This window comes from Phyllobates terribilis, unplaced genomic scaffold, assembly GCF_046119375.1.
Source record: "Phyllobates terribilis strain yellow unplaced genomic scaffold, ASM4611937v1 Scaffold_280__1_contigs__length_2496652, whole genome shotgun sequence".
NCBI lineage: Eukaryota > Metazoa > Chordata > Amphibia > Anura > Dendrobatidae > Phyllobates > Phyllobates terribilis.
This window is the reverse complement of record NW_027363040.1, coordinates 160657-185399: the sequence shown is the minus strand read 5'-3', so window position 1 is coordinate 185399 and position 24743 is coordinate 160657. Positions and strand designations below refer to the sequence as shown.

The following is a 24743-nucleotide window of genomic DNA, read 5'->3' as shown; positions in this document are numbered from 1 at the left end:
CCTATTGAATCCCATAATAATTGGACGTGACTTTGCATTATTCTGGGAAATGTGGGGGAAAGCGGGGACACGCGTGGCTCCGCTCCGTACACCTCATACGCACACGGTTCCGCTCCGCACGCCTCGTACACACGCAGTTTCTCTCCGTACACCTCGTACACACGCGGCTCCGCTCCGAATGCCTCGAACACTCGGCTCCTCTCCGTACGCCTCGTACACGCGCGGCTCCGCTCAGTACACCTCGTAAACGCGCGGCTCCGCTCAGTACACCTCGTACACGCGCTGCTCCGCTCAGTACACCTCGTACAGGCCCGGCTTCGCTCAGTACACCTCGTACACACACGGTTCCGCTCAGTACACCTCGTACACACACGGTTCCGCTCAGTACACCTCGTACACACACGGTTCCGCTCCGTACACCTCGTACACACACGGTTCCGCTCTGAACACCTCGTACACACACGGTTCTGCTCCGTATGCCTCGTACACACACGGTTCCGCTCCGTGCGCCTCGTACACGCACGGTTCCGCTCCGTACTCCTCGTATACGCACGGTTCCGCTCCGTAAGCATCGTACACACGCGGTTCCGCTCCGTACGCCTCGTACACACGCGGCTCCGCTCCGTACGCCTCGTACACGCGCGGCTCCGCTCCGTACGCCTCGTACACGCGCGGCTCCGCTCCGTACGCCTCGTACACGCGCGGCTCCGCTCCGTACGCCTCGTACACGCGCGGTTCCGCTCCGTACGCCTCGTACACGCGCGGCTCCGCTCCGTACGCCTTGTACACGCGCGGCTCCGCTCCGTACACCTCGTACACACGCGGCTCCGCTCCGTACACCTCGTACACACGCGGCTCTGCTCCATACACCTCGTACACACGCGGCTCTGCTACATCCACACTGTAAACCCCTCCTGACCCCACACATAAACTTCAGCTCATCCAGCACCATGACAACCAGCACAGCAGAGTCCTGCATCCACTGAGGCCCCTGATCATGTGACCCCTGACTCCTCCCCTCCTGTGACCTCATCACAGCTCCTGTGCGCACAGAGCAGCCATATATGTGGTGGCGGCTCTGCAGGTGGAGGTATGTGGAGATCCCCCATTACTGGAGCATTAATACTAGATATATATTGCACAGGGGATATCGCAGCCGATTCCCTCTAGAATAATCCTGGAATCGCAGCATTAGATGATTATTTCTCAGCGGTTTCTGTGGCACAGCTCCCAGCGTCCCGTACTCTATGGGACTGTCCCGTCCCGTATTCTGTGGGACTGTCCCGTCCCGTCTCCGCTGTTCTCCGGCTCATACTCCCCTCTCGGACATCTTCGTAGCTCCTCCCTGTGAAGCGCATAAATTACACTTATAATATTCACTTCACTTTATGGGAATCAGTAAATGGCGTGATTGATATTTTTTCTCTATTAAACTTATAAGAAATGTATTAACAGCGTAACGCTGTGGCCGTGTTCACATGTAGATTAAGTGCGGCGTTTTCTTTAATGCTTCTTTTCTGCACGTTTTCTGTAGATGTCTGCAGCACACGACGCAGTAACAATCTTCTCTGACTATTGGTATTTGCTGCGTTTCTTTTATGCGTTTTCCTGCTTATTTGATGCAATTTTGGTGCAGATGTGAAGATGCGTTTTTAATGCTTTTTTATTAGTACAGAAAAGCTTTGATTCTGCACTTAAAAATGCTACAGTGTTTTTTTCTTCATGCTTTTTTTTTCAGAAGAAGCCTATAGAGAAAAAATACACCAAAACCGCAGATTTCTGCAGCGTCTTCAGACCACAGAGGGCTGATATTTCATGGAATCACATTCCGGAGCGTGTGTCCGTGTGATCCACGTGTAGACATATCCGTTTTTGGCCGTCAGCACGGATCACACAGCTCCATTCAAGTCAAAGGATCCATATAAACACATACCGCACCCGGATGCCATCCATGTGACACATACCGGCAGTTGGGAATTAGTGTACAGTTAGCGCTGTTCCCAAGCGCCAGGGGGTGCTGGACGTTGCCCTCATCATTGGTCCCTGCTGGCGCTGCGATCAACACCAGCAGGGACAATGATGAGAGTAGTAGTCTGCTCCCGGTTTCTACACCTGTAAAAATAGAAAAAAAAAAATCCATATTCTCACCTAAGTGTCACCTGCTGTAATCCATGCGACCGATCACACCGAGGAACTGAAGAGAATGACTCCTGCAGCGAGCGGGCCCCAGAGCTGCGCTGAGCTCATGAGCGGTTTCCTGTCACTTGCTGAGGGCAGCTCTGGGGCCCGCTTGCTGCACGAGTGATCTGTCCCATGGATTACAGCTACTACTCTCATCATTGTCCCTGCTGGTGCTGATCACAGCGCCAGCAGGAAACAATGATGAGGAACAGCGCTAACTGTACACTGATTCCTAAGCGCCGATATGTGTGCTCCTGATGCGGCACACGGGCAGCACATGGTTGCCACACGTGTGCCACACACGGCTGCGGATATCTCCGGTACTGGTTTTTCCTGTACCGGAAATATCCGGACGTGTGAAACCGGCCTAACTGTCCAAGCAAAGTGGATGTGATTTCATGAGAATTGTGCCCCCTTGTGATAAATAAGGAGGAAAAGGCCTAAAAAATGCGGCAATAATTAGAGAAGATTGTTATTCTGTAGTTTGGTGCGAATCTTGCAGAAAGCCAAAAACACAGTATTTCTGCACTGTATGAACACGGCCTTACAGAAAAGCCGGATGTCGTATAGTGAAGCTACAAAGAAATGAGAAAGTTCTGCCGGCTCCGACTGTGAATGAAGGAGCAAAAAAATAATCTACAGGTCCCAACAAGAGATGAGCAGGACGCACAGATGACGGCGCGCTGCCCTGGGTGATCAAAAGTCGCGCTGGGGACTAATTGGTGGGAAAACTATCACCTTTAATAATCCTCCAACAGTTCTGGCATGAAAAACACGGAAAAGTGCCCCTTTATGGATTTGAAGAAAGTCTGTTTAGAAACTTTAGCTTAATAGTATCAGCTCTAATCAAATGGTTAGATAGTGATTTACCCTGAAGATAGACAAATTGTGAGGTGATTTTTTGTGCAGGAATCATGTATTGCTCCCATAGTACAGTGCCCCTTTCTTGGTTCCCACACACAGTATAATGTTCCCTCAGTACCTCCATCCCCAATTTTATTTTTTTGGGGTGTTTTTCATGCAATGTAGGGAAACCTGCATGAAAATGTTAAAAAATATCCCATCATATCCAGAGAAAGAAAAATACATATGGAGAATTTGGCATTAAATATCTCTTGTCTCCATGCTTTTTCAAACAAACTTTTATAAAAGCCTCAAACTTCTGAGTGTGAATCAAACCTGAGATCTAACGTGATAGAAAATTACAGTCCAGTGAAGACGGGAAACATATAGACGGCCGGTGGTGATGTAGTCAGTGACCGACTCTGGCTAAATATGTCTCTAGAGACATAGTAGAAGATGAAGATGTCGTCCTCATCATGAAGTAATTATTTTTCATTTAGCTTTATGGAAGATGAGTCTATGAGAAACGTATTCAGATGCAAACTCCAAGGAAGAAACTGCTTGTTGTCTGTGGCCTAAAATATATAGGTTTTATTAGTAGATGTAAAGAAGAAAACTAAATACTGTAAAATAATAAATCTCCTCATATGTTTCCCTTATTATCTCCAGTAATTGTATTATTACACAGGATTTTTATGATGTTACATCGGCTCATCATCTTCTCATTCAGGTCTCTACAATATCAGATCCTCTCAGTGAAGATCTATATAAGAGAATTTCCTGATTTACTCATCAAGGATGGATATGGATAGAGACAAGATGACGGAGAGGATATTACACCTCACCCTAGAGATCCTCTTCCGGGTTACTGGAGAGGTGAGAGATTCTGATGACGTCACATTGCATCATTCTTATCTATGGGAATAACAGATGGACAGAACTTGAGAGGTGAGGACTCTGGAAAAGTCTGGAGGGAGATTTATTAATGTGTCTCTCTATAACCAGGATTACAGAATAGTGAAGAAGACCTCTAGTGAGCGCTGTCAGGACCCTGTGTCTGAGGGATGGGGAAGACCCCTGAGCCCAATCACGGGACCTCCACCTCACCCCCTGATACATGAAGACATCAATGACCAGAAGATCCTAGAACTCACCTACAAGATGATTGAGCTGCTGACTGGAGAGGTGACACTGCTGGGAATGCTGGCACATTATACAGTAACGCTATGAAGGTATCAGGGGGATGACAGTATCATTGTATGTGTCAGGTTCCTATAAGGTGTCAGGATGTCGCTGTCTATTTCTCCATGGAGGAGTGGGAGTATTTAGAAGGACACAAAGATCTGTACAAGGACGTCATGATGGCGGTTCCTCAGCCCCTCACATCTCCAGGTAATAGACAGGACTAAATACACACGGCCTATAATTATCTGTATGTAAAGAATGAATTCAGTCCCTGTATGTGTTTCCTCCAGATCTATCCAGTAAGAGGACAACACCAGAGAGATGTCCCCGTCCTCTTCTTCCACAGGACTGTAAACAAGAAGATCCCAATATTCCTCAGGATCATCAGGTAGATGGAGAGAAGGTGTCATGAGATCTCCCCTATGATATGTAGACAGCTGTGAAGGTCTTGTGTTCAATCTTGTTTTATCCACCAGTATTATATGTTTTATACTTGTGTAATGAGAACGGTGGAGATGGCAGGATTAGAGCCGATCATAGATGTGACTTCTCCATCTGTCTGTGACTTTTACAATATTTGTTTCAGGGTGAAGATCTGACCCATATTAATACTACAGAGACATATGTGAGGGGTGATGAGCGGTGTAAAGAGGAGATTCCTACATATGACTACCCAGGTGAGTAGTAACCACTAAATGCAGAGAAGTCACAGATTCTTCTCAGTCAGCGGCTGTGGCTGCTTTATCGGTGGTGTAGTCCGGACGTATCACAATCGTGTGATCACCATTTTGCCGCTAGACCACAACATTCTCCTCCACCCAAAAACTGTTAGGGCAAGGGTGGGCAATTCATTTTCCCGAGGGGCCACATTAGAGATCGTGACTGTTGTGAAGGGCCGAACCAATTGGCTGAAATTAATTCTGCTCAATATTAATATCAATATATTAATGATAATATTAATATAATTAATAATTAATTGCATCAATTAATTACATTAATATGGAGCTGAATTAAGCATGCTGACCTCTAACTATATACCACTTAAACCTGAATACAGCCCCTTCTATATATCGTATGAGCCCCCACACAGCCTCCCCATATACAGCATGAGCCCCCACACAGCCTCCCCATATACAGCATGAGCCCCCACACAGCCTCCCCATATACAGCATGAGCCCCCACACAGCCTCCTCAAATAAAGCATGAGCCCCACACAGCCTGCTCATATGCAGTATGTGCCCCACACAGCCACCCCATATACAGCATGAGCCCCACACAGCCTGCTCATATGCAGTATGAGCCCCACACAGCCTGCTCATATGCAGTATGAGCCCCACACAGCCTCCCCATATACAGCATGAGTTCAACACAGCTTCCCCATATACAGCATGAGCCCCCACCCAGCCTCCCCATACACAGCATGAGTTCAACACAGCCTCCCCATATACAACATGAGCCCCCGCACAGCTTCCCCATATACAGCATGAGCCCCCACCCAACCTCCCCATATACGGCATGAGCCCCACACAGCCTCCCCATATACAGCATGAGCCCCCACACAGCCTCCCCATATACAGCATGAGCCCCCACACAGCCTCCCCATATACAGCATGAGCCCCCACACAGCCTCCCCATATACAACATGAGCCCCCACACAGCCTCCCCATATACAGCATGAGCCCCCTCACAGCCTCCCCATATACAGCATGAGCCCCCTCACAGCCTCCCCATATACAGCATGAGCCCCCACACAGCCTCCCCATATACAGCATGAGCCCCCACACAGCCCATATTCAGCATGAGCCCCACACAGCCTCCCCATATACAGCATGAGCTCCACACAGCCTGCCCATATGCAGCATGAGCCCCATGCTCGGCATGAGAGCCCCATGGCCTGCCCCATGCTCGGCATGAGAGCCCCATGTCCTGCCCCATGCTCAGCATGAGAGCCCCATGGCCTTCCCCATGCTCGGCATGAGAGCCCAATGGCCTGCCCCATGCTCGGCATGAGAGCCCATGCTCACCTCGCTTCACCCGACGCTCTGCCTCTGTTGCCCTCTCCGCTGCTTCACATACTGATTTGTGGAGGAAGGGGCCAAAGGCCCCTCCTCCACCAATGTAGTCGGCGCGGATGGAGAGTTTGGAGACAGCAGACGGCCGGCGAGCAGGCGGTGGGGGAGGGCGTGGTGCGTCCCGTAGGCCACTGTTTTCCAGCCCCTCGGCCATTTCAGTCCGTGGGCTGGACTCGAGCAGCCAGAGGGCCGGATGTGCGGGCCGCACTTTGCCCAGGTTTGGCTTAGGGCAGTGAAAGCCCTTTTCTAGAGAACTTGCAACCTGGGAGGTCCACTGACCCCCTGGGATTAGAAGACGCTGACCATTACCTGCCCAGATCTGTAAACTACAAAGCCAAATGACAGCGTACGTAGAACGTGCTGACAAGTGAGAAAATCACTTGAAAAATAAATAGAAATTTTAGATTGCCAAGAGCCATTGAGCCCCATACTCCAATTACCCCAGAGAGGTTTCACCACTAGTTACTTATTTATTACTGATGAAGACTGTTGAGTTTGATCATTTCAGTAGATGTGTTGTTGTCTATACTCACAGTTTTGACTATAGTAGTTAGTGTCCAAAATACTCTGATTTAACCCCTTCCTGCAGCCAGTTTTGTTTTCCTAATTAGGCCCCATTTTTCAAATCTGACGTGTGTCACTTTATCTGGTGATAACTTTGGAATTCTTCACAAAGGATAATAGGAAACAAATGGACCTTACAAATTATTTTCCAACTTCTCTTGAATCTGACAATACCTTATATACGGTTGTACCCTACTGTCTGGCACATGGCAGGTTAAGAAGGGAAGGAGCGCCATTTAGCTATTTGAATGCAGATCTTGCTGGAATAGTTTGCAGACACAATGTATTGGGGTCACTGTTCGTGGTCACCTGGCAGCTCAAAAAATGGCCACCACAAACAGGCTTGGCTCTATCTATTCCGTTTTCCAAATCCCAGGGATTGTCTTGCTCATCACCCTTTAACACCTTCATGACCTTGACTTATGTATACGTCCAGGCGATTTTGTGTGCCCAGGAGCTATGCACACACAATCGCCACTGGCTGTCAGCTGATCTGATAGCTGACACCCAACACTCAGGGCACCGCTCCCAGCACTTTAACCCCCGAATTACTGTGATTGACATCCATCGCAGCATTTAGAAGACAGGCAGAGGGACAGAGCCCCCTCTGCCATCCGATCGGATTGCAAAAATCGGTGGTGGGCTCAGTGGCGTTTTTTTTTCCAGCACCGATTAGATTACGATCGCGCTGAAAAAAAATCGCAGCATGCTGGATTCGGATCACACACACATATATAAGACTTTGGGTGCGTGTGAAACATCGCACTGCACTCGGATATCACCCGAGCACAGTTCGATTCCCTCCGACACCAGCAACAGAGGAGTTGGAGAAATTGATTTCTCCATTCCCTCCGCAGCTGGGCTGCGATCCTCTCTGTGCTAGAGGATCAGAGCACTGACATTCGACTCCCGCTCGCAGCGAGCATGAGCTGAATGTCATTAGCATATCGGATCAGATACCTTATGCTAGTGGGCTCCCGGCCTTTCAGAGCATTTAGTGTGGAGAGGGCCTGGAGGCACGAGCTCTGGAGCTGTGATGTTCATGTTAAGCAAAGCTAAACCTTTGGTTGTTTATACTGAAGCGTGGCAAGGCAGGCACAGATCTGGCCAAGGTTACGAAAGAATTTCTGCATTACTCAAGGTTCTTAAGAGCACAATGTCCTCCATAATCCTTAAATGGAAGAAGTTTGGGACCACCAGAAGCCTTCCTAGACCTGGCCGTCCAGCCAAACTGAGCAATCGTGGGAGAAGAACCTTGGTGAGAGAGGTAAAGAAAAACCCCAAGATCACTGTGTCTGAGATCCAGAGATGCAGCAGGGAGATGGGAGAAAGTTTCACAAAGTCACTGCAGTCCTCCACCAGTGGACCGACATACAGTGCCTACAAGTAGTATTCAACCCCCTGCAGATTTAGCTGGTTTGATAAGATGCAAATAAGTTAGAGCCTTCAAACTGCAAACGAGAGTAGGATTTATGAACAGAAGCATAAATCTTACAAACCAAAAAGTTATGTTGCTCAGTTGAATTTTATTAAATTTTAAACATAAAAGTGTGGGTCAATTATTATACAACCCCTATGTTTAATATTTTGTGGAATAACCCTTGTTTGCATTTACAGCTAATAATCGTCTTTTATAAGACCTGATCAGGCCGGCACAGGTCTGTGGAGTTATCTTGGCCCACTCCTCCATGCAGATCTTCTCCAAGTTATCTAGGTTCTTTGGGTGTCTCATGTGGACTTTATTCTTGAGCTCCTTCCACAAGTTTTCAATTGGGTTAAGGTCAGGAGACTGACTAGGCCACTCCAACACCTTGACTTTTTCCCTCTTGAACCAGGATTTGGTTTTCTTGGTTGTGTGCTTTGGGTCGTTGTCTTGTTGGAAGATGAAATTACGACCCATCTTAAGATCCTTGATGGAGGAGCGGAGGTTCTTGGCCAAAATCTCCAGGTAGGCCGTGCTATCCATCTTCCCATGGATGCGGACCAGATGGCCAGGCCCCTTGGCTGAGAAACAGCCCCACAGCATGATGCTGCCACCACCATGCTTGACTGTAGGGATGGTATTCTTGGGGTCGTATGCAGTGCCATCCAGTCTCCAAACGTCACGTGTGTGGTTGGCACCAAAGATCTCGATCTTGGTCTCATCTGACCATAGAACCTTGAACCAGTCTGTCTCAGAGTCCTCCAAGTGATCATGAGCAAACTGTAGACGAGCCTTGACATGACGCTTTGAAAGTAAAGGTACCTTACGGGCTCGTCTGGAACGGAGACCATTGCGGTGGAGTACGTTACTTATGGTATTGACTGAAACCAATGTCCCCACTGCCATGAGATCTTCCCGGAGCTCCTTCCTTGTTGTCCTTGGGTTAGCCTTGACTCTTTGGACAAGCCTGGCCTCGGCACGGGAGGACACTTTCAAAGGCTGTCCAGGCCGTGGAAGGCTAACAGTAGTACCATAAGCCTTCCACTTACGGATGATGCTCCCAACAGTGGAAACAGGTAGGCCCAACTCCTTGGAAAGGGTTTTGTACCCCTTGCCAGCCTTGTGACCCTCCACGATCTTGTCTCTGATGGCCTTGGAATGCTCCTTTGTCTTTCCCATGTTGACCATGTCTGAGTGCTGTTCACAAGTTTGGGGAGGGTCTTAAATAGTCACAAAAGGCTGGCAAAAGAGATCTTTAATCCACACATGTGAAGCTCATTATTCTTGGTGCCTGAACTACTTCTTAATACTTTAGGGGGACCAAACAGAATTCTTGTGGTTTGAGGGGTTGAATAATAAATGACACTCTGAATTAACTTTTAACGTTAAAAAAAAAAAGCAATATTTGCTGCAGTGCATTTCCCACTTCCAGGCTGATCTACAGTACAAATGTCACAATGCCAAGTTAATTCTGCATGTGTCAACCAGCTAAATCTGCAGGGGGTTGAATACTACTTGTAGGCACTGTAAGTCTCTCCTCAGTGCAAGACATGAAATCCTGCATAGAGTTTGCTCAAAAACACATGAAGGAATCCCAGACTATGAGAAATAAGATTCTATGGTCTGATGAGGCGAAGGTAGAACTTTTTGGTGATAATTCTAAGCGGTATGTGTGGAGAAAACCAGGCACTGCTCATCACCTGCCCAATACAATCCCAACAGTGAAACATGGTGGTCGCAGCATCATGTTATGGGGGTGTTTTTCCAGCTGCAGGGACAGGACGACTGGTTGCAATTGAAGGAAACATGAATGCGGCCAAGTACAGAGATATCCTGGATGAAAACCTCTTCCAGACTTGGCCGAAGGTTCCCCTTCCAACAAGACAATTACCCTAAGTACACAGCTAAAATAACAAAGGAGTGGCTTCAGAACAACTCTGTGACCATTCTTGACTGGCTCAGCCAGAGCCCTGACCTAAATCCAATTGAGCATCCCTGGAGAGACCTGAAAATGGCTGTCCACCAATGTACACCATCCAACCTGACGGAACTGGAGAAGATCTGCAAGGAAGAATGGCAGAGGATCCCCAAATCCAAGTGTGAAAAACTTGTTGCGTCATTCCTGAGAAGACTCATTGCTGTACTACATCAAAAGGGGGCTTCTACTCAATACTGAGCAAAGGGTCTGAACACTTTCTGCACCCATTGTGTGTGTGTGTGTGTGTGTGTGTGTGTGTGTGTGTGTGTGTATATATATATATATATATATATATATATATATATATATATATGTACCCGTAAATATTGTTATGAAAAAACAAAGTAAACCACATGCACTATATACAGTGCCTACAAGTAGTATTCAACCCCCTGCAGATTTAGCTGGTTTGATAAGATGCAAATAAGTTAGAGCCTTCAAACTGCAAACGAGAGTAGGTTTTATGAACAGAAGCATAAATCTTACAAACCAAAAAGTTATGTTGCTCAGTTGAATTTTATTAAATTTTAAACATAAAAGTGTGGGTCAATTATTATACAACCCCTATGTTTAATATTTTGTGGAATAACCCTTGTTTGCAATTACAGCTAATAATCGTCTTTTATAAGACCTGATCAGGCCGGCACAGGTCTGTGGAGTTATCTTGGCCCACTCCTCCAAGCAGATCTTCTCCAAGTTATCTAGGTTCTTTGGGTGTCTCATGTGGACTTTATTCTTGAGCTCCTTCCACAAGTTTTCAATTGGGTTAAGGTCAGGAGACTGACTAGGCCACTCCAACACCTTGACTTTTTCCCTCTTGAACCAGGCCTTGGTTTTCTTGGCTGTGTGCTTTGGGTCGTTGTCTTGTTGGAAGATGAAATTACGACCCATCTTAAGATCCTTGATGGAGGAGCGGAGGTTCTTGGCCAAAATCTCCAGGTAGGCCGTGCTATCCATCTTCCCATGGATGCGGACCAGATGGCCAGGCCCCTTGGCAGAGAAACAGCCCCACAGCATGATGCTGCCACCACCATGCTTGACTGTAGGGATGGTATTCTTGGGGTCGTATGCAGACCATAGAACCTTGAACCAGTCTGTCTCAGAGTCCTCCAAGTGATCATGAGCAAACTGTAAACGAGCCTTGACATGACGTTTTGAAAGTAAAGGTACCTTACGGGCTCGTCTGGAACGGAGACCATTGCGGTGGAGTACGTTACTTATGGTATTGACTGAAACCATTGTCCCCACTGCCATGAGATCTTCCCGGAGCTCCTTCCTTGTTGTCCTTGGGTTAGCCTTGACTCTTCGGACAAGCCTGGCCTCGGCACGGGAGAACACTTTCAAAGGCTGTCCAGGCCGTGGAAGGCTAACAGTAGTTTCATAAGCCTTCCACTTACGGCTGATGCTCCCAACAGTGGAGACAGGTAGGCCCAACTCCTTGGAAAGGGTTTTGTACCCCTTGCCTGCCTTGTGACCCTCCACGATCTTGTCTCTGATGGCCTTGGAATGCTCCTTTGTCTTTCCCATGTTGACCATGTCTGAGTGCTGTTCACAAGTTTGGGGAGGGTCTTAAATAGTCAGAAAAGGCTGGCAAAAGATATCTTTAATCCACACATGTGAAGCTCATTATTCTTGGTGCCTGAACTACTTCTTAATACTTTAGGGGGACCAAACAGAATTCTTGTGGTTTGAGGGGTTGAATAATAAATGACACTCTGAATTAACTTTTAACATTTAAAAAAAAAAAAAAAAAAGTTGCTGCAGTGCATTTCCCACTTCCAGGCTGATCTACAGTACAAATGTCACAATGCCAAGTTAATTCTGCATGTGTCAACCAGCTAAATCTGCAGGGGGTTGAATACTACTTGTAGGCACTATATACAGTACAGACCAAAAGTTTGTACAAACCAAAAGTTTGGACACACCTCATTTAAAGATTTTTCTGTATTTTCATGACTATGAAAATTGTACATTCACACTGAAGGCATCAAAACTATGAATTAACACATGTGGAATTATATACTTAACAAAAAAGTGTGAAACAACTGAAAATATGTCTTATATTCTAGGTTCTTCAAAGTAGCCACCTTTTGCTTTGATGACTGCTTTGCACGCTCTTGGCATTCTCTTGATGAGCTTCAATAGGTAGTCACCGGAAATGGTTTTCACTTCACAGGTGTGCCCTGTCAGGTTTAATAAGTGGGATTTCTTGCCTTATAAATGGGGTTGGGACCATCAGTTGTGTTGTGCAGAAGTCAGGTGGATACACAGCTGATAGTCCTACTGAATAGACTGTTAGCTGCTTTTTTCTTGCCATAATACAAATTCTAAGTAAAGAAAAACGAGTGGCCATCATTACTTTAAGAAATGAAGGTCAGTCAGTGCGAAAAATTGGGAAAACTTTGAATGTGTCCCCAAGTGCAGTTGCAAAAATCATCAAGCGCTACAAAGAAACTGGCTCACATGAGGACCACCCCAGGAAAGGAAGACCAAGAGTCACCTCTGCTTCTGAGGATAAGTTTATCCGAGTCACCAGCCTCAGAAATCGCAGGTCAACAGCAGCTCAGATTAGAGACCAGGTCAATGCCACACAGAGTTCTAGCAGCAGACACATCTCTACAACAACTGTTAAGAGGAGACTTTGTGCAGCAGGCCTTCATGGTAAAATAGCTGCTAGGAAACCACTGCTAAGGACAGGCAACAAGCAGAAGAGATTTGTTTGGGCTAAAGAACACAAGGAATGGACATTAGACCAGTGGAAATCTGTGCTTTGGTCTGATGAGTCCAAATTTGAGATCTTTAGTTCCAACCACCGTGTCTTTGTGCGACGCAGAAAAGGTGAACGGATGGACTCTACATGCCTGGTTCCCACCGTGAAGCATGGAGGAGGAGGTGTGATGGTGTGGGGGTGCTTTGCTGGTGACACTGTTGGGAATTTATTCAAAATTGAAGGCATACTGAACCAGCATGGCTACCACAGCATCTTGCAGCAACATGCTATTCCATCCGGTTTGCGTTTAGTTGGACCATCATTTATTTTTCAACAGGACAATGACCCCAAACACACCTCCAGGCTGTGTAAGGGCTATTTGACCAAGGAGGAGAGTGATGGGGTGCTACGCCAGATGACCTGGCCTCCACAGTCACCAGACCTGAATGGTTTGGTGTGAGCTGGACCGCAGAGTGAAGGCAAAAGGGCCAACAAGTGCTAAGCAGCTCTGGGAACTCCTCCAAGATTGTTGGAAGACCATTTCCGGTGACTACCTCTTGAAGCTCATCAAGAGAATGCCAAGAGTGTGCAAAGCAGTCATCAAAGCAAAAGGTGGCTACTTAGAAGAACCTAGAATATAAGACATATTTTCAGTTGTTTCACACTTTTTTGTTAAGTATATAATTCCACATGTGTTAATTCATAGTTTTGATGCCTTCAGTGTGAATGTACAATTTTCATAATCATGAAAATACAGAAAAATCTTTAAATGAGAAGGTGTGTCCAAACTTTTGGTCTGTACTGTATATGTTGTGGAGGATCCTGCAGTCTGATCCTTATTGGTCAATCTAGACTGTATAAATGACATCAATGCAGTTTAATAGCCATATAATAGCAATCTGTATATCAAAAAACAATACCTCACTGGTTATGCTATATCATATATAATCAATCCAATGACCGCACAAATGAAGAAAAATTTGCATATAAACCGATAAAAATATATATATATATATATATATATATATATATATATATATATACAACCAATGAGGTTTACATGGACCTGCACGATTTTGCATATACACCATACACACCATGTGTTTAGAGCTTGTATGCAAGTTAGAAGTTACTTACCGTCCATTAACATTCCTGACTGACAGTCCACGAGAGACGAGCAGCGGGACCTATGTAAGAAGGTCCGCAATAACTCACTGTGTCAGCGTTTTATTGCCCGATGCTTGTATGCAAGTTAGAAGTTAATTACTGTCCATTAACATTCCTGACTGACAGTCCACGAGAGACGAGCAGCGGGACCTATGTGAGAAGGTCCGCAATAACTCGTTGCGTCGGCGTTTTGATGTCCGATGCTTGAAGCTGTCAGTGCTGATTACTTGGATGTGGAGCTGGCGGCATGAGCACGCAGGGAGCCCCGGCCGGTGGCTTGCCTGCGGCTGAACTTGCCGCGTGTGAAGGAGCAGTGGCATTTTCCAGTTTTTATTTGTCAGTTCCACAGTTATTACCTCATAAAATGATACTTGTCAGAATTGTAAAATTTGGACTGGTCATGAAGGTGAAAACAGGCTTTGGGGGGGTAAAGGAGTTAACCCCTACACATATATCTGGACTTACACAGAGACCTCAAGGCTTGGGCCACGGTGTAAGGCCACGGCCCCACTATCAGTATTTGGTCAGTATTTTCTCAGGAATGGTAGCCAAAACCAGGAGTGGGTGATAAATGCAGAATTGGTGACTTGTTTCTATTATACCTTTTCTCTGATTGTTCCTCACCTGGTTTTGGCTCCCACTCCGGAGAGAAAATACTGACCGAATCCTGAACAAATACTGATAGTGGGGCTGTGGCCTTACCTGCAGTTCTGTGGAGTGAGACGGCAAGAAGAATAGTCAGGTTGCCGGGTCAGAACCAGCAGGGCCGAGAAAATACAAAATCAGAAGACACCAGTAGTCAGTAAACGGGCCGAGGTCACAACAGAAACAAATACACAAGCCGTTAGCTGAGCACAGAGGACTGAACCAGAGGAGAACAAGGCTGTATCTGGCAGCTTCCAGCAATATGCTTCCAGCTTTAGTAGGGTGTGGTGCTTTCCAGTTGGCTGAAGCAGGGAGCAGATTACTCCAGCTGGACAGCACACACCCCCATACTGCTAGACTGGATGGTACTACTGGTCCCAGGCACCCTAATCTTACTGGCTGGACAGAGCCTGCACCACCCAGAACTTCTGGTTCTGACGTCTCCTCCATCACCAGCGCCACCTGCAGGATGAATAAGGCGGCTCCTAGTGACGTCACAGGAGCAGATCCCGGAGGAGATGGGACACAATTACAGAAGCCCTAATATAACAAAATGGCAGAAAACCAGAGCAGTAGAAATCCCCATAAAGTGACTCAATTTTGGAAATTATAATTCTCAGTGAAATAATCTATAGGAGTAGTGAGTATTTTGACTCCACAGCACTTTCCTGAAATTAACACACACTGGATGTTGTAGATTGAAAATTGCAAATATATTATTTCATTACCCAACACATAGTGCCCATATTGTGCTAAAGGAGACACACAACATCAATTAAGTGGGTTCTTCTCACTATAGTAATGTCAAATACATGGAGGCTAAATGTGGCTTGGGGGCACTGCAAGGCTCAGAAGTGAGGGGGAGATCTGACTTTGGGGGAGTGGATATTGCTGGATTGGTTTATGGAAGCCATGTTGCTTTTCAAAAGCCTTTGAGCCACTAATAATGTGGAAACCTCTGGTTTTCCATTGACATATGATGGACCTGAGTGGGGACTTGTTTTTTGTGGGATGAATAGAAGTTTTTATTGGTATTATTTTTGACTGCATAATATTCTTTTGTGGCTTTTTATTCCATATTTGGGAGGCAGAATGAACAATCAGTTGAACACCACGGTCTACTGCTTCATGCTATGAGGTTTTCTATTAGACTGTGAACTATCAGTGTCTTGGTGAATAATTCAATTTTTTTGCATAACTTGCCATTTTTACTGACAGTTTAAGTAGAAATGTTCAAAAATATAAAATTCAAGGATACTTTATTAAAAAAAATAATAATTTGCTTTCTTCTTGGCAGATGTCTGTACCAGGAGATCAGAGGAACAGCTGACGTCTTCAATTTTCAAATCAAATAATTTTGAGATCTCACAGGATACAATTGAAGTGAATGCCATTATTCCAGATATACCATCATCCCTTCACAGCAAAGATCTGTCATCTGATCCTTTGAAACAGGTTCTATCTTCTGATTCATTACCGACTACTAAGGAAAATCAAAGTCACAAAATAAGCATTAAAAAACGAATTGCTTCTAAAGCAAAAAAGCCATTTTCACATTCAGAATATGGAAATCATTTTCCGCTTGAAACGTCTTTTCTTAAACATCAAAAAATTCACACAGCAGATAATAGATTTTCGTGTGGGAGTTGTTTTAACCAGAAATCAGATCTTGTTAGTCACCAGAGAGTTCACACAGGGGAGAAGCCATTTTCATGTTCAGAATGTGGGAAATGTTTTGTGAAGAATATATCTCTTCTCAATCACCAGAGAGTCCACACAGGGGAAAAGCCTTTTTCATGTTCAGAATGTGGGAAATGTTTTAAATGGAAAACAAATCTTGATAGCCACCAGAGAATCCACAGAAGCGAGAAACCATTTTCATGTTCAGAATGTGAGAAATCTTTTACAGAGAAAACACATCTCATCACACATCAGAGAACTCACACAGGGGAGAAGCCTTTTTCATGTTCAGAATGTGGGAAATGTTTTGCAAAGAAATCAACTCTTAATACACATCAGAGAACTCACACAGGGGAGAAGCCATTTTCATGTTCAGAATGTGGAAAATGTTTTATAGAGAAATCAAAGCTTATCAGACATCAGATAACTCACACAGGGGAAGATGCCTTTTTCATGTTCAGAATGTGGAAAATGTTTTCTAGATAAATCAACTCTTTTTACACATCAAAGAACTCACACAGGGGAGAAGCCTTTTTCATGTTCAGAATGTGGGAAATGTTTTAACCAGAAATCAGATTTTGTTAAGCACCAGAGAATCCACACAGGGGAGAAGCCTTTTTCATGTTCAGAATGTGGGAAATGTTTTCGCCAGAAATCAGATTTTGTTAAGCACCAGAGAACCCACACAGGGGAGAAGCCTTTTTCATGTTCAGATTGTGGGAAAAGTTTTGTACAGAAATCACATCTTAATATACATCAGAGAACTCACACAGGGGAGAAGCCTTTTTCATGTTCAGAATGTGGGATATATTTTACACGGAAATCATCTCTTAAGAAACATCAGAGACGTCACACAGGGGAGAAGTCTTTTTCATGTTCAGAATGTGGGAAATGTTTTGTAGATAAATCATCTCTTCTTAGTCACCAGAGAAGTCACACAGGGTAAAAGCCTTTTTTATTTTCTTAAATTATATTCTTATTGTTCAGAATACATTTCCTCTTCTCAGACGGGACGTAAGCCCCTTAAGAAAAGTCTTTAAACGAGTATTTGAACCATAAAATCAAATTTTATTGGAAAAAAATCATTATTTAAAACATGATAAAACTAATCACAGTGCTTCACAAATATGGACGGGCTAATAAATATGCAATCTAAACAGTATATGTGTAAACTTTTTATATCCCAATGTCACCAAAAATCATGAATCACTAGTTTACAATATGTTATTCACAAATGTGACTATATTGCTATCTCATGACATGTAAAAGTAAAAATGAATAATAATAGCATTGAAAAATACCTATGTCTGTGAAGCAATTGTCACTATTAATTTGTATGGTGCTGTGTAATGACCATGCTGCCACCTTATGGAGAACTTAAAACTACAACCAATATTGTTAATAGTGTAGAAAGGTGGCCATAGGGAACAGAAACAGCTGTCAAAAAGTATGAAGCGCAATCACTATGTCACGTGGACAAAGGGATAAAAGCTAATGAATGGCATTACCTGAATCAATGTTATGTGCTGAAGCCCGTCCGTCCGTTATTGTTCAGAATGTAGGAAATATTTCATACAGAAATCAAATTTTGTTAAGCACCAGACTGAGCAGTCACACAGGTGAGAAGCTTTTTTCCTGTTCTTAATGTGGGAAATGTTTTACTTGGAAATCAATTCTTAATAAACTTCAAAGAAATCACACAGAGGAGAAGCCTTTTTCATGTTCAGAATGTTGAAAACGTTTTAACCGAAAATTGGATCTTCTTAAAGGGGTTGTTCACTACTAGGACAACCCTTTTTTCATGTTTGGCCTTGATAAAATAAAAAAACTCATACTCGGGTCCCGTGTTGGTGCTGTTCCAGCAGTGTTGTGACTCACATTATTTTACACGGAAATCAACTCTTAATACACATCAGAAAAGTCACACAGGGGTGAAACTTTTTCATGTTCAGAGTGTGGGAAATATTTTACATGGGAATCATCTCTTAAGAAACATCAGAAAAGTCACACAGAGGAGAAGCTTTTTTCATGTTCAAAATGTGGGAAATGTTTTAACTAGAAAGTGCATCTTGATAGCCACGGGAGAACCCACACAGAGGAGAATGCCGCGACTGCACCCTACTGGTCTCTGTACAGATTAGAAAGGCCATAGCTGCACAACTAAAAACACAACCTAGGACCTAACCCTTAAATAGGCATTTGAGGAGTTTCTCATACCAGAGAGGAGGCCGCAACACACTGTCAATAAAGGGAAAGAAAAGTGTGAAGTAAGATATGAAAAACCCTGAGTGAGAAACCCATTCATATAGGGCAAAGAAGACAAGCTAATGAGAACCAAAAATAAAAGGAATAAGTATAACTTTCCAGAAACCTAACCTTGGTAGAAAGAAAAGGTACTGGGAGGGAAAGCAAACAGAGAAGGAGGATTGTTTCACCTTTGTGGTGAAACTTACAAAATTCATCCTCACTCACAATTATTTGAATTTCATAACAACATTTATCTACAGGAGACTGGTACAGCAATGGGAAGTAAAATGGCTCCACAGTGCGCAAATCTTTTTCTGGCTTTCTGTTGTTTATCCCTCTGTGGATTCAGTGCTGCCTGCAGCCCTCCATTATACATACCACATGTGTTATGCATTTCACAACCCAGAAAGGTGAGAAATTTCTGTTTTCTCACAACTTAATCTGGTAACAGCGCAATTTGCGCTCCCTTTTTATTTATTTTTAGTTTCCAGGTGGAGCATAGGCCTGGGAAAAAACATGGGAATGATGATACCTTATCAAGGGTCTTTGTATGGTGGCAGAAGGTGCCAAAGGTGGGCAGATGGGGGAGGGATTGTAAGGTTGCAGCTGGACATGTCGTGGACGGGAGGTAAGTGTCCTCAAGGTGCCAAGCCTTGGTGATGTACGGAAGACCAATTTTCCTCTTTACTCTCCAAATCACACCTCACCACCTGTGAACTTGACCCAATCCCGTCCCATCTCATCCCCAACCTTACCACAGTCTTCATCCCAACCCTTACCCACCTTTTCAACCTGTCAATAACAACTGGTATTTTCCCCTCATACTTCAAACATGCCTCGATCACACCCATCCTCAAAAAGCCCTCCCTTGACCCATCCTCTCTGACTAGCTATTGCCCCATATCACTTCTCCCTTACGTCTCAAAACTACTGGAACAACACATCCATTCTGAACTGTCTTCCCACCTCTTCTCCTGCTCTCTCTTTGACCGCCTCCAATCTGGCTTTCGACCGCACCATTCTACTGAGACTGCCCTGACTAAAGTCACCAACAACCAACTAACCACCAAATCCAAGCGACACTACTCTGTCTTCCTCCTCCTAGACCTGTCATCTGCCTTCGACACAGTGAACCATACCCTCTTACTACAAATTCTCTCATCTCTTGGCATCAAAGACTTGGCCGTATCTTGGATCTCCTCATACTTAACAGACAGGACATTCAGTGTCTCCCACTAACACACCACCTCCTCATCTCACCCCCTATCTGTCGATGTCCCCCAAGGTTCAGTCCTAAGACCCCTGCTCTTCTCCATCTACACCATTGGCTAGGACAACTCATAGAGTCTCATGGCTTTCAGTACCACCTCTATGCTGACGGCACACAGATCTACCTCTCTGGACCCGATATCTCCTCCCTACTAACCAAAATCCCACAATGTCTGTCCGCCATCTCATCCTTCTTCTCTGACAGATTTCTAAAACTTAACATGGATAAAACAGAATTCATGGTCTTTCCGCCATCTCATTCATCCCCCCGCCTGACCTATCTATCAACGTCAATGGCTGCCCACTCTACCCAGTCCCTCAAGCTCACTGCCCGATTAATCCACCTGTCCCCACGCTATTCCCCGGCCTCTCCCCTCTGTCAATCCCTTCACTGGCTCCCCGTTGCCCAGAGAATCCAGTTCAAAACCCTAACCCTGGCCTACAAAGCCATCCACAACCTGTCTCCTTATATCTCTGACCTAGTCTCCTGGTACATACCCGCACGCAACCTCCGATCCTCACAAGATCTCCTTCTCTACTCCCCTCTTATCTCCTCTTCCCACAATCGCGTACAAGATTTCTCCCGTGCATCCCCCCTACTCTGGAATTCTCTACCCCAACATATCAGACTCTCACCTACCATGGAAACCTTCAAAAGGAACCTGAAGACTCACCTCTTCCGACAAGCCTACAATCTGCAGTAACCATTGCTCCACCATACTGGTGCACGACTAGCTCTACCCTCACTTACTGTATGCTGAACTATCCTTTGTAGATATCCCCTGGATTTATAATTTTAACAGCATGATTTTAAAGGAATTCTAATAAACATGAAGTTTTAACACACATTCAGATTCCTATTTGGATGTTTGTTGTTGGATCCTTGCTTTTTGTTGATATCCCTTGTAGATTGTGAGCCCTCGCGGGCAGGGTCCTCGTTCCTCCTGTACCAGTTGTTGTCACGTTTTGTTAAAGATCTTTGTAATAGTTCATGTATGTATACCCCTTTTTCACATGTAAAGCGCCATGGAATAAATAGAGCTATAATAATAAATAATAATAATAATGTAGGACTCGGAAAAGTAGGCTGCAGCACACATAGTGCTGAGAGGTATTTAATGGGCTCGGATTATAGGGCCGTGTTTTACGGGCATCTAAAAGAGCTGGGGTGATCAGCTGCTCACTTACCTCCAGTCCAGGTCTTGGAAGGCCTGATTTAAGACAGCTGAGCTTGTCTCAGTCTGTGTGTGTGTGTTGTGCAAAGTGAGCAGACCTTGCATGTGCTGCTCAGACCTTGCTGAAGGCAGAGAAAGGCATCTGCATTTAAACGACTGAGGCCGCGCTGTATGGACTAGATATTTTGTGTTTTGTTCTGTTATACCTTTTTGGAACCTGAAATAGGCTGTTATGTTTTGTTTCCTGCCTGGTTTATGGACATTTAATAAACCACCAGTTTGTTTGAACCTGCGCACTGCATCCCTGTATGAACCAGCGCCTACCACAGAGCAGACTCCTCACAACACTTTAATATATTTCATCCCACCATCAACTCATCACGCAACTATTCACTCCTGTACTGAATTTAACTTTTTAGACACCTTCAAGCTATTGAACAATGAAATAGAGATGGCCCTGTCCCTCTACATGGGTCAGTCTCCATCCAAAACACATAATAAAACTCTATTGTCTACAACCAACCCATTAGATATGTGATGGTGTGATATGATATGTGGGTATCTTTTTGTGTATAGTTATATTTTACTGATTTTCATAGTGTTCTCTTGTTGCTCTGTGTCCCTCTAATGTTGACTTCTCTTGTAGGATGAGTTGATATTTGTTAATTGATGAATAGCTGGTATTTATCATCTGATATCAGCTCCCACAGTTTATTATACTGTTATCTTTGCCCAGGGTCAGTGAATAATGCTGTTTGCTAAAATGCTAATGACATATTGAACCAGGCTAGCTTGTTGATTTTGCAATGTAATGGAAATACCAGCAATGGGACCTCCCCCCCTGACCTGTGAATGAGGAGAAGGGACTTTTAAATATCACAGCCAGGAGAGACACTGGTGGGATTCTGTATGGGACGAGGATGTGAGGACAGCATGCCAGAGAGAATGGGAGAAGCCTGGATGACTTTGGAAATATTTCTTGAAGGAATATATATGGAGAAACATATGGACTATTTTATCCTCTGTCTGCTGGATTGTTGGACTCTCATCTCCCAGGGCGTTAGTACCATTACCGGACTGCATTCATGTTTCTGGACTATTTTTATCCTCTGTGTGGTGGATTGTATATGGATCTTTCAGTATTGCCTATAATAAAGGTCTTGGAATTGTTCAATCTTCTCTTGCTCTGTTGATTGTGTGATGTTGGAGAAGGACCCCGTGACAAGATACAATCAGATATGTTCCAACCCTATGGACAGAGACAACACCTTGGTGGCCTCAGAAGGACTTTTTTGAACGAGGGATACCATACAAGAAGAATTGAAAACCAGATTGCAAGAGCCACCAGAATATCAAGGAATCATCTCCTACATTACAAAACTAAACAAGAAAGCAATCTGGTGCCTCTAATAGTCCCCTAAAATCCAATTCTGGGGGTGCTAAGTAGAGCTACATGGAAATTACAACCATTATTACAAAAAGATGCCCGCTTACAATCTATATTTCCAGATCCCCCACTTCTGTGTTTTAGGCAGCCCCCAAAACTAAAAAGCATCATTTCAGAAGCTCCATGTCCTCACCAACAGCTACAGGAACTTTTCCCTGCAACCAGAAACAAATGTAAAATCTGTGTATTTATAATGAACACAGACAAGATAAAGATTCCCAACTCAAATCAGGAGACAACCACAAGATCCCAAGTACTTTCAGCTGCATCACATCTAATGTAGCGTGCTTAATTATATGTACCAAATGTCCAGATAGGGGTCTGTATGTAGGGGAGACAGGGCAAAAACTTAGAACAAGGATGAATTCTTATCGCCACACAATAAAAGAAAAAAGATTAGATCTACCTGTGGCCAGACATTTTTTTATCCCTGATCACAGCATCATGGACATGAAATTACTTGTTTTAAAAGGTAACTTCAAATCTCAGACGGAAAAATGTGGAATTACAAACTTATGACAATCTTTGACACACTCACAGAGCAGGAATGAATGTGTCGCATGGATATATGTCTTTCTACATCAACTAAGGAATGTGCTCCTCAGACTGTTTGGGGGCATCACAATCATGGACCAGACCTCAATCACAGGGCAATAAAACTTTTATACTCCTTCTCAATGAACTGTTCCAATATTCACAGCCACAACTGCTTCTCCCTCTCCCATACTGATAGTTCTGTTTCACGTCACTTGTCTTATCTATTGCATTATTCCTGTGCCCTGTTGTGTATAAATATGTGACTCTTCAGATTTTGTGTTATACTATGTCTACTGAAGAGATCTGAGTAGTCTCGAAAGCTTGTAATTTGTTACCATCTTTTCAGTTAAACAAAGGTATCAACCACTGAAGACTCTCAAATTTTAATATTTTTTTCCAAACAGCAATTTTAAGATCTATACACAGGTGTTCAATGGGATTTAGATCCGGACTCATTGCTGGTCACTTCACAACTCTACAGCACTTTGTTTCCATCCATTTCTGGGTGCTTCTTGATGTATGCTTGGGGTCATTGTCATTCTGGAAGACTCATTACCTAGAACATAAACCCAGCTTTTTGACACTAGGCACTACATTGCCACACAAAATCCTTTCTTAATCTTCAGATTTCAGGATGCCTTGCACACAGTCAAGGCACCCAGTGCCAGAGGCAGCAAAAGAACTCAAAAACATATTTGAACCTCCACCATATTTGACTGTAGTTACTGTGTTCTGTTCTTTTCTTTGTAGGCTTCATTTTGTTTAAACAGTAGAATGATGTGCTTTACCAAAAACTCTATATTGGTCTCATCTGTCCACAAGACGCTTCCCCAGAAGGATTTTGGCTTATTCATGTACATTTTGGCCAACTGCAGTGTAGCTTCTTTATGCCTCTGTGTCAGCAGTGAGGTCCTCCTGGGTCTCCTGCCATAGCGTTTCATTTAATTCAAATGTTGACTGATAGTTCACACTGGCACTGATGCACCCTGAGCATGCAAGATGGCTTGAATTTATTTGGAACTTTAGTGGGGCTGCTTATCCACCATCTGGACTATCCTGCGTTGCAACCTTTCGTCAGTTTCTCTCTTCTGTCCACATCCAGAGAGATTAGCTACAGTTCCATGGGTTGTAAATGTGTTGATTATGTTGCGCACCATGGACAAAGGAACATCCAGATCTCTGGAGATGGACTTGAAAAATATCAACAATTTCAAGGTTACAACAATTTTGGTTCTCAAGTCCTCAAACAGTTCTCTTCTTCTCTTTCGTTCTCCATACTTAGTGTGGCACACACATGCACACAATGCAAAGATTGAATGAACTTCTCCCTTTTTTATCTGATTTCAGGTGTGATTTTCATGTTGCCACAATTGAGTTTGAACGAGCTTCACGTGCTTGAAATAAAGTTGTTTACCCACACCCCACAATTTTGACAAGGTGACAACAATTTTGTCCGGCGCATTTTTGGTGGTTTTATGTGAAATTATGTTCAATTTGCCTTTTTTTCTCTTTTTTATTGTGTTGTTCCAATACACACAAAGGAAATATACGGGTATAACAAAACATGTGTAATTGTAATAATTTTCTGGAACAATTTCAAGGGAGCCAACACTATGGCCA

General features: G+C 44.2%; 1 pseudogene; it reads left to right on the top strand.

Moving 5' to 3' along the window:
* Nucleotides 1–1023: 1023 nt before the first annotated feature.
* LOC141220314 (uncharacterized) lies at nucleotides 1024–22418 on the top strand (annotated as a pseudogene).
* Nucleotides 22419–24743: the final 2325 nt, after the last annotated feature.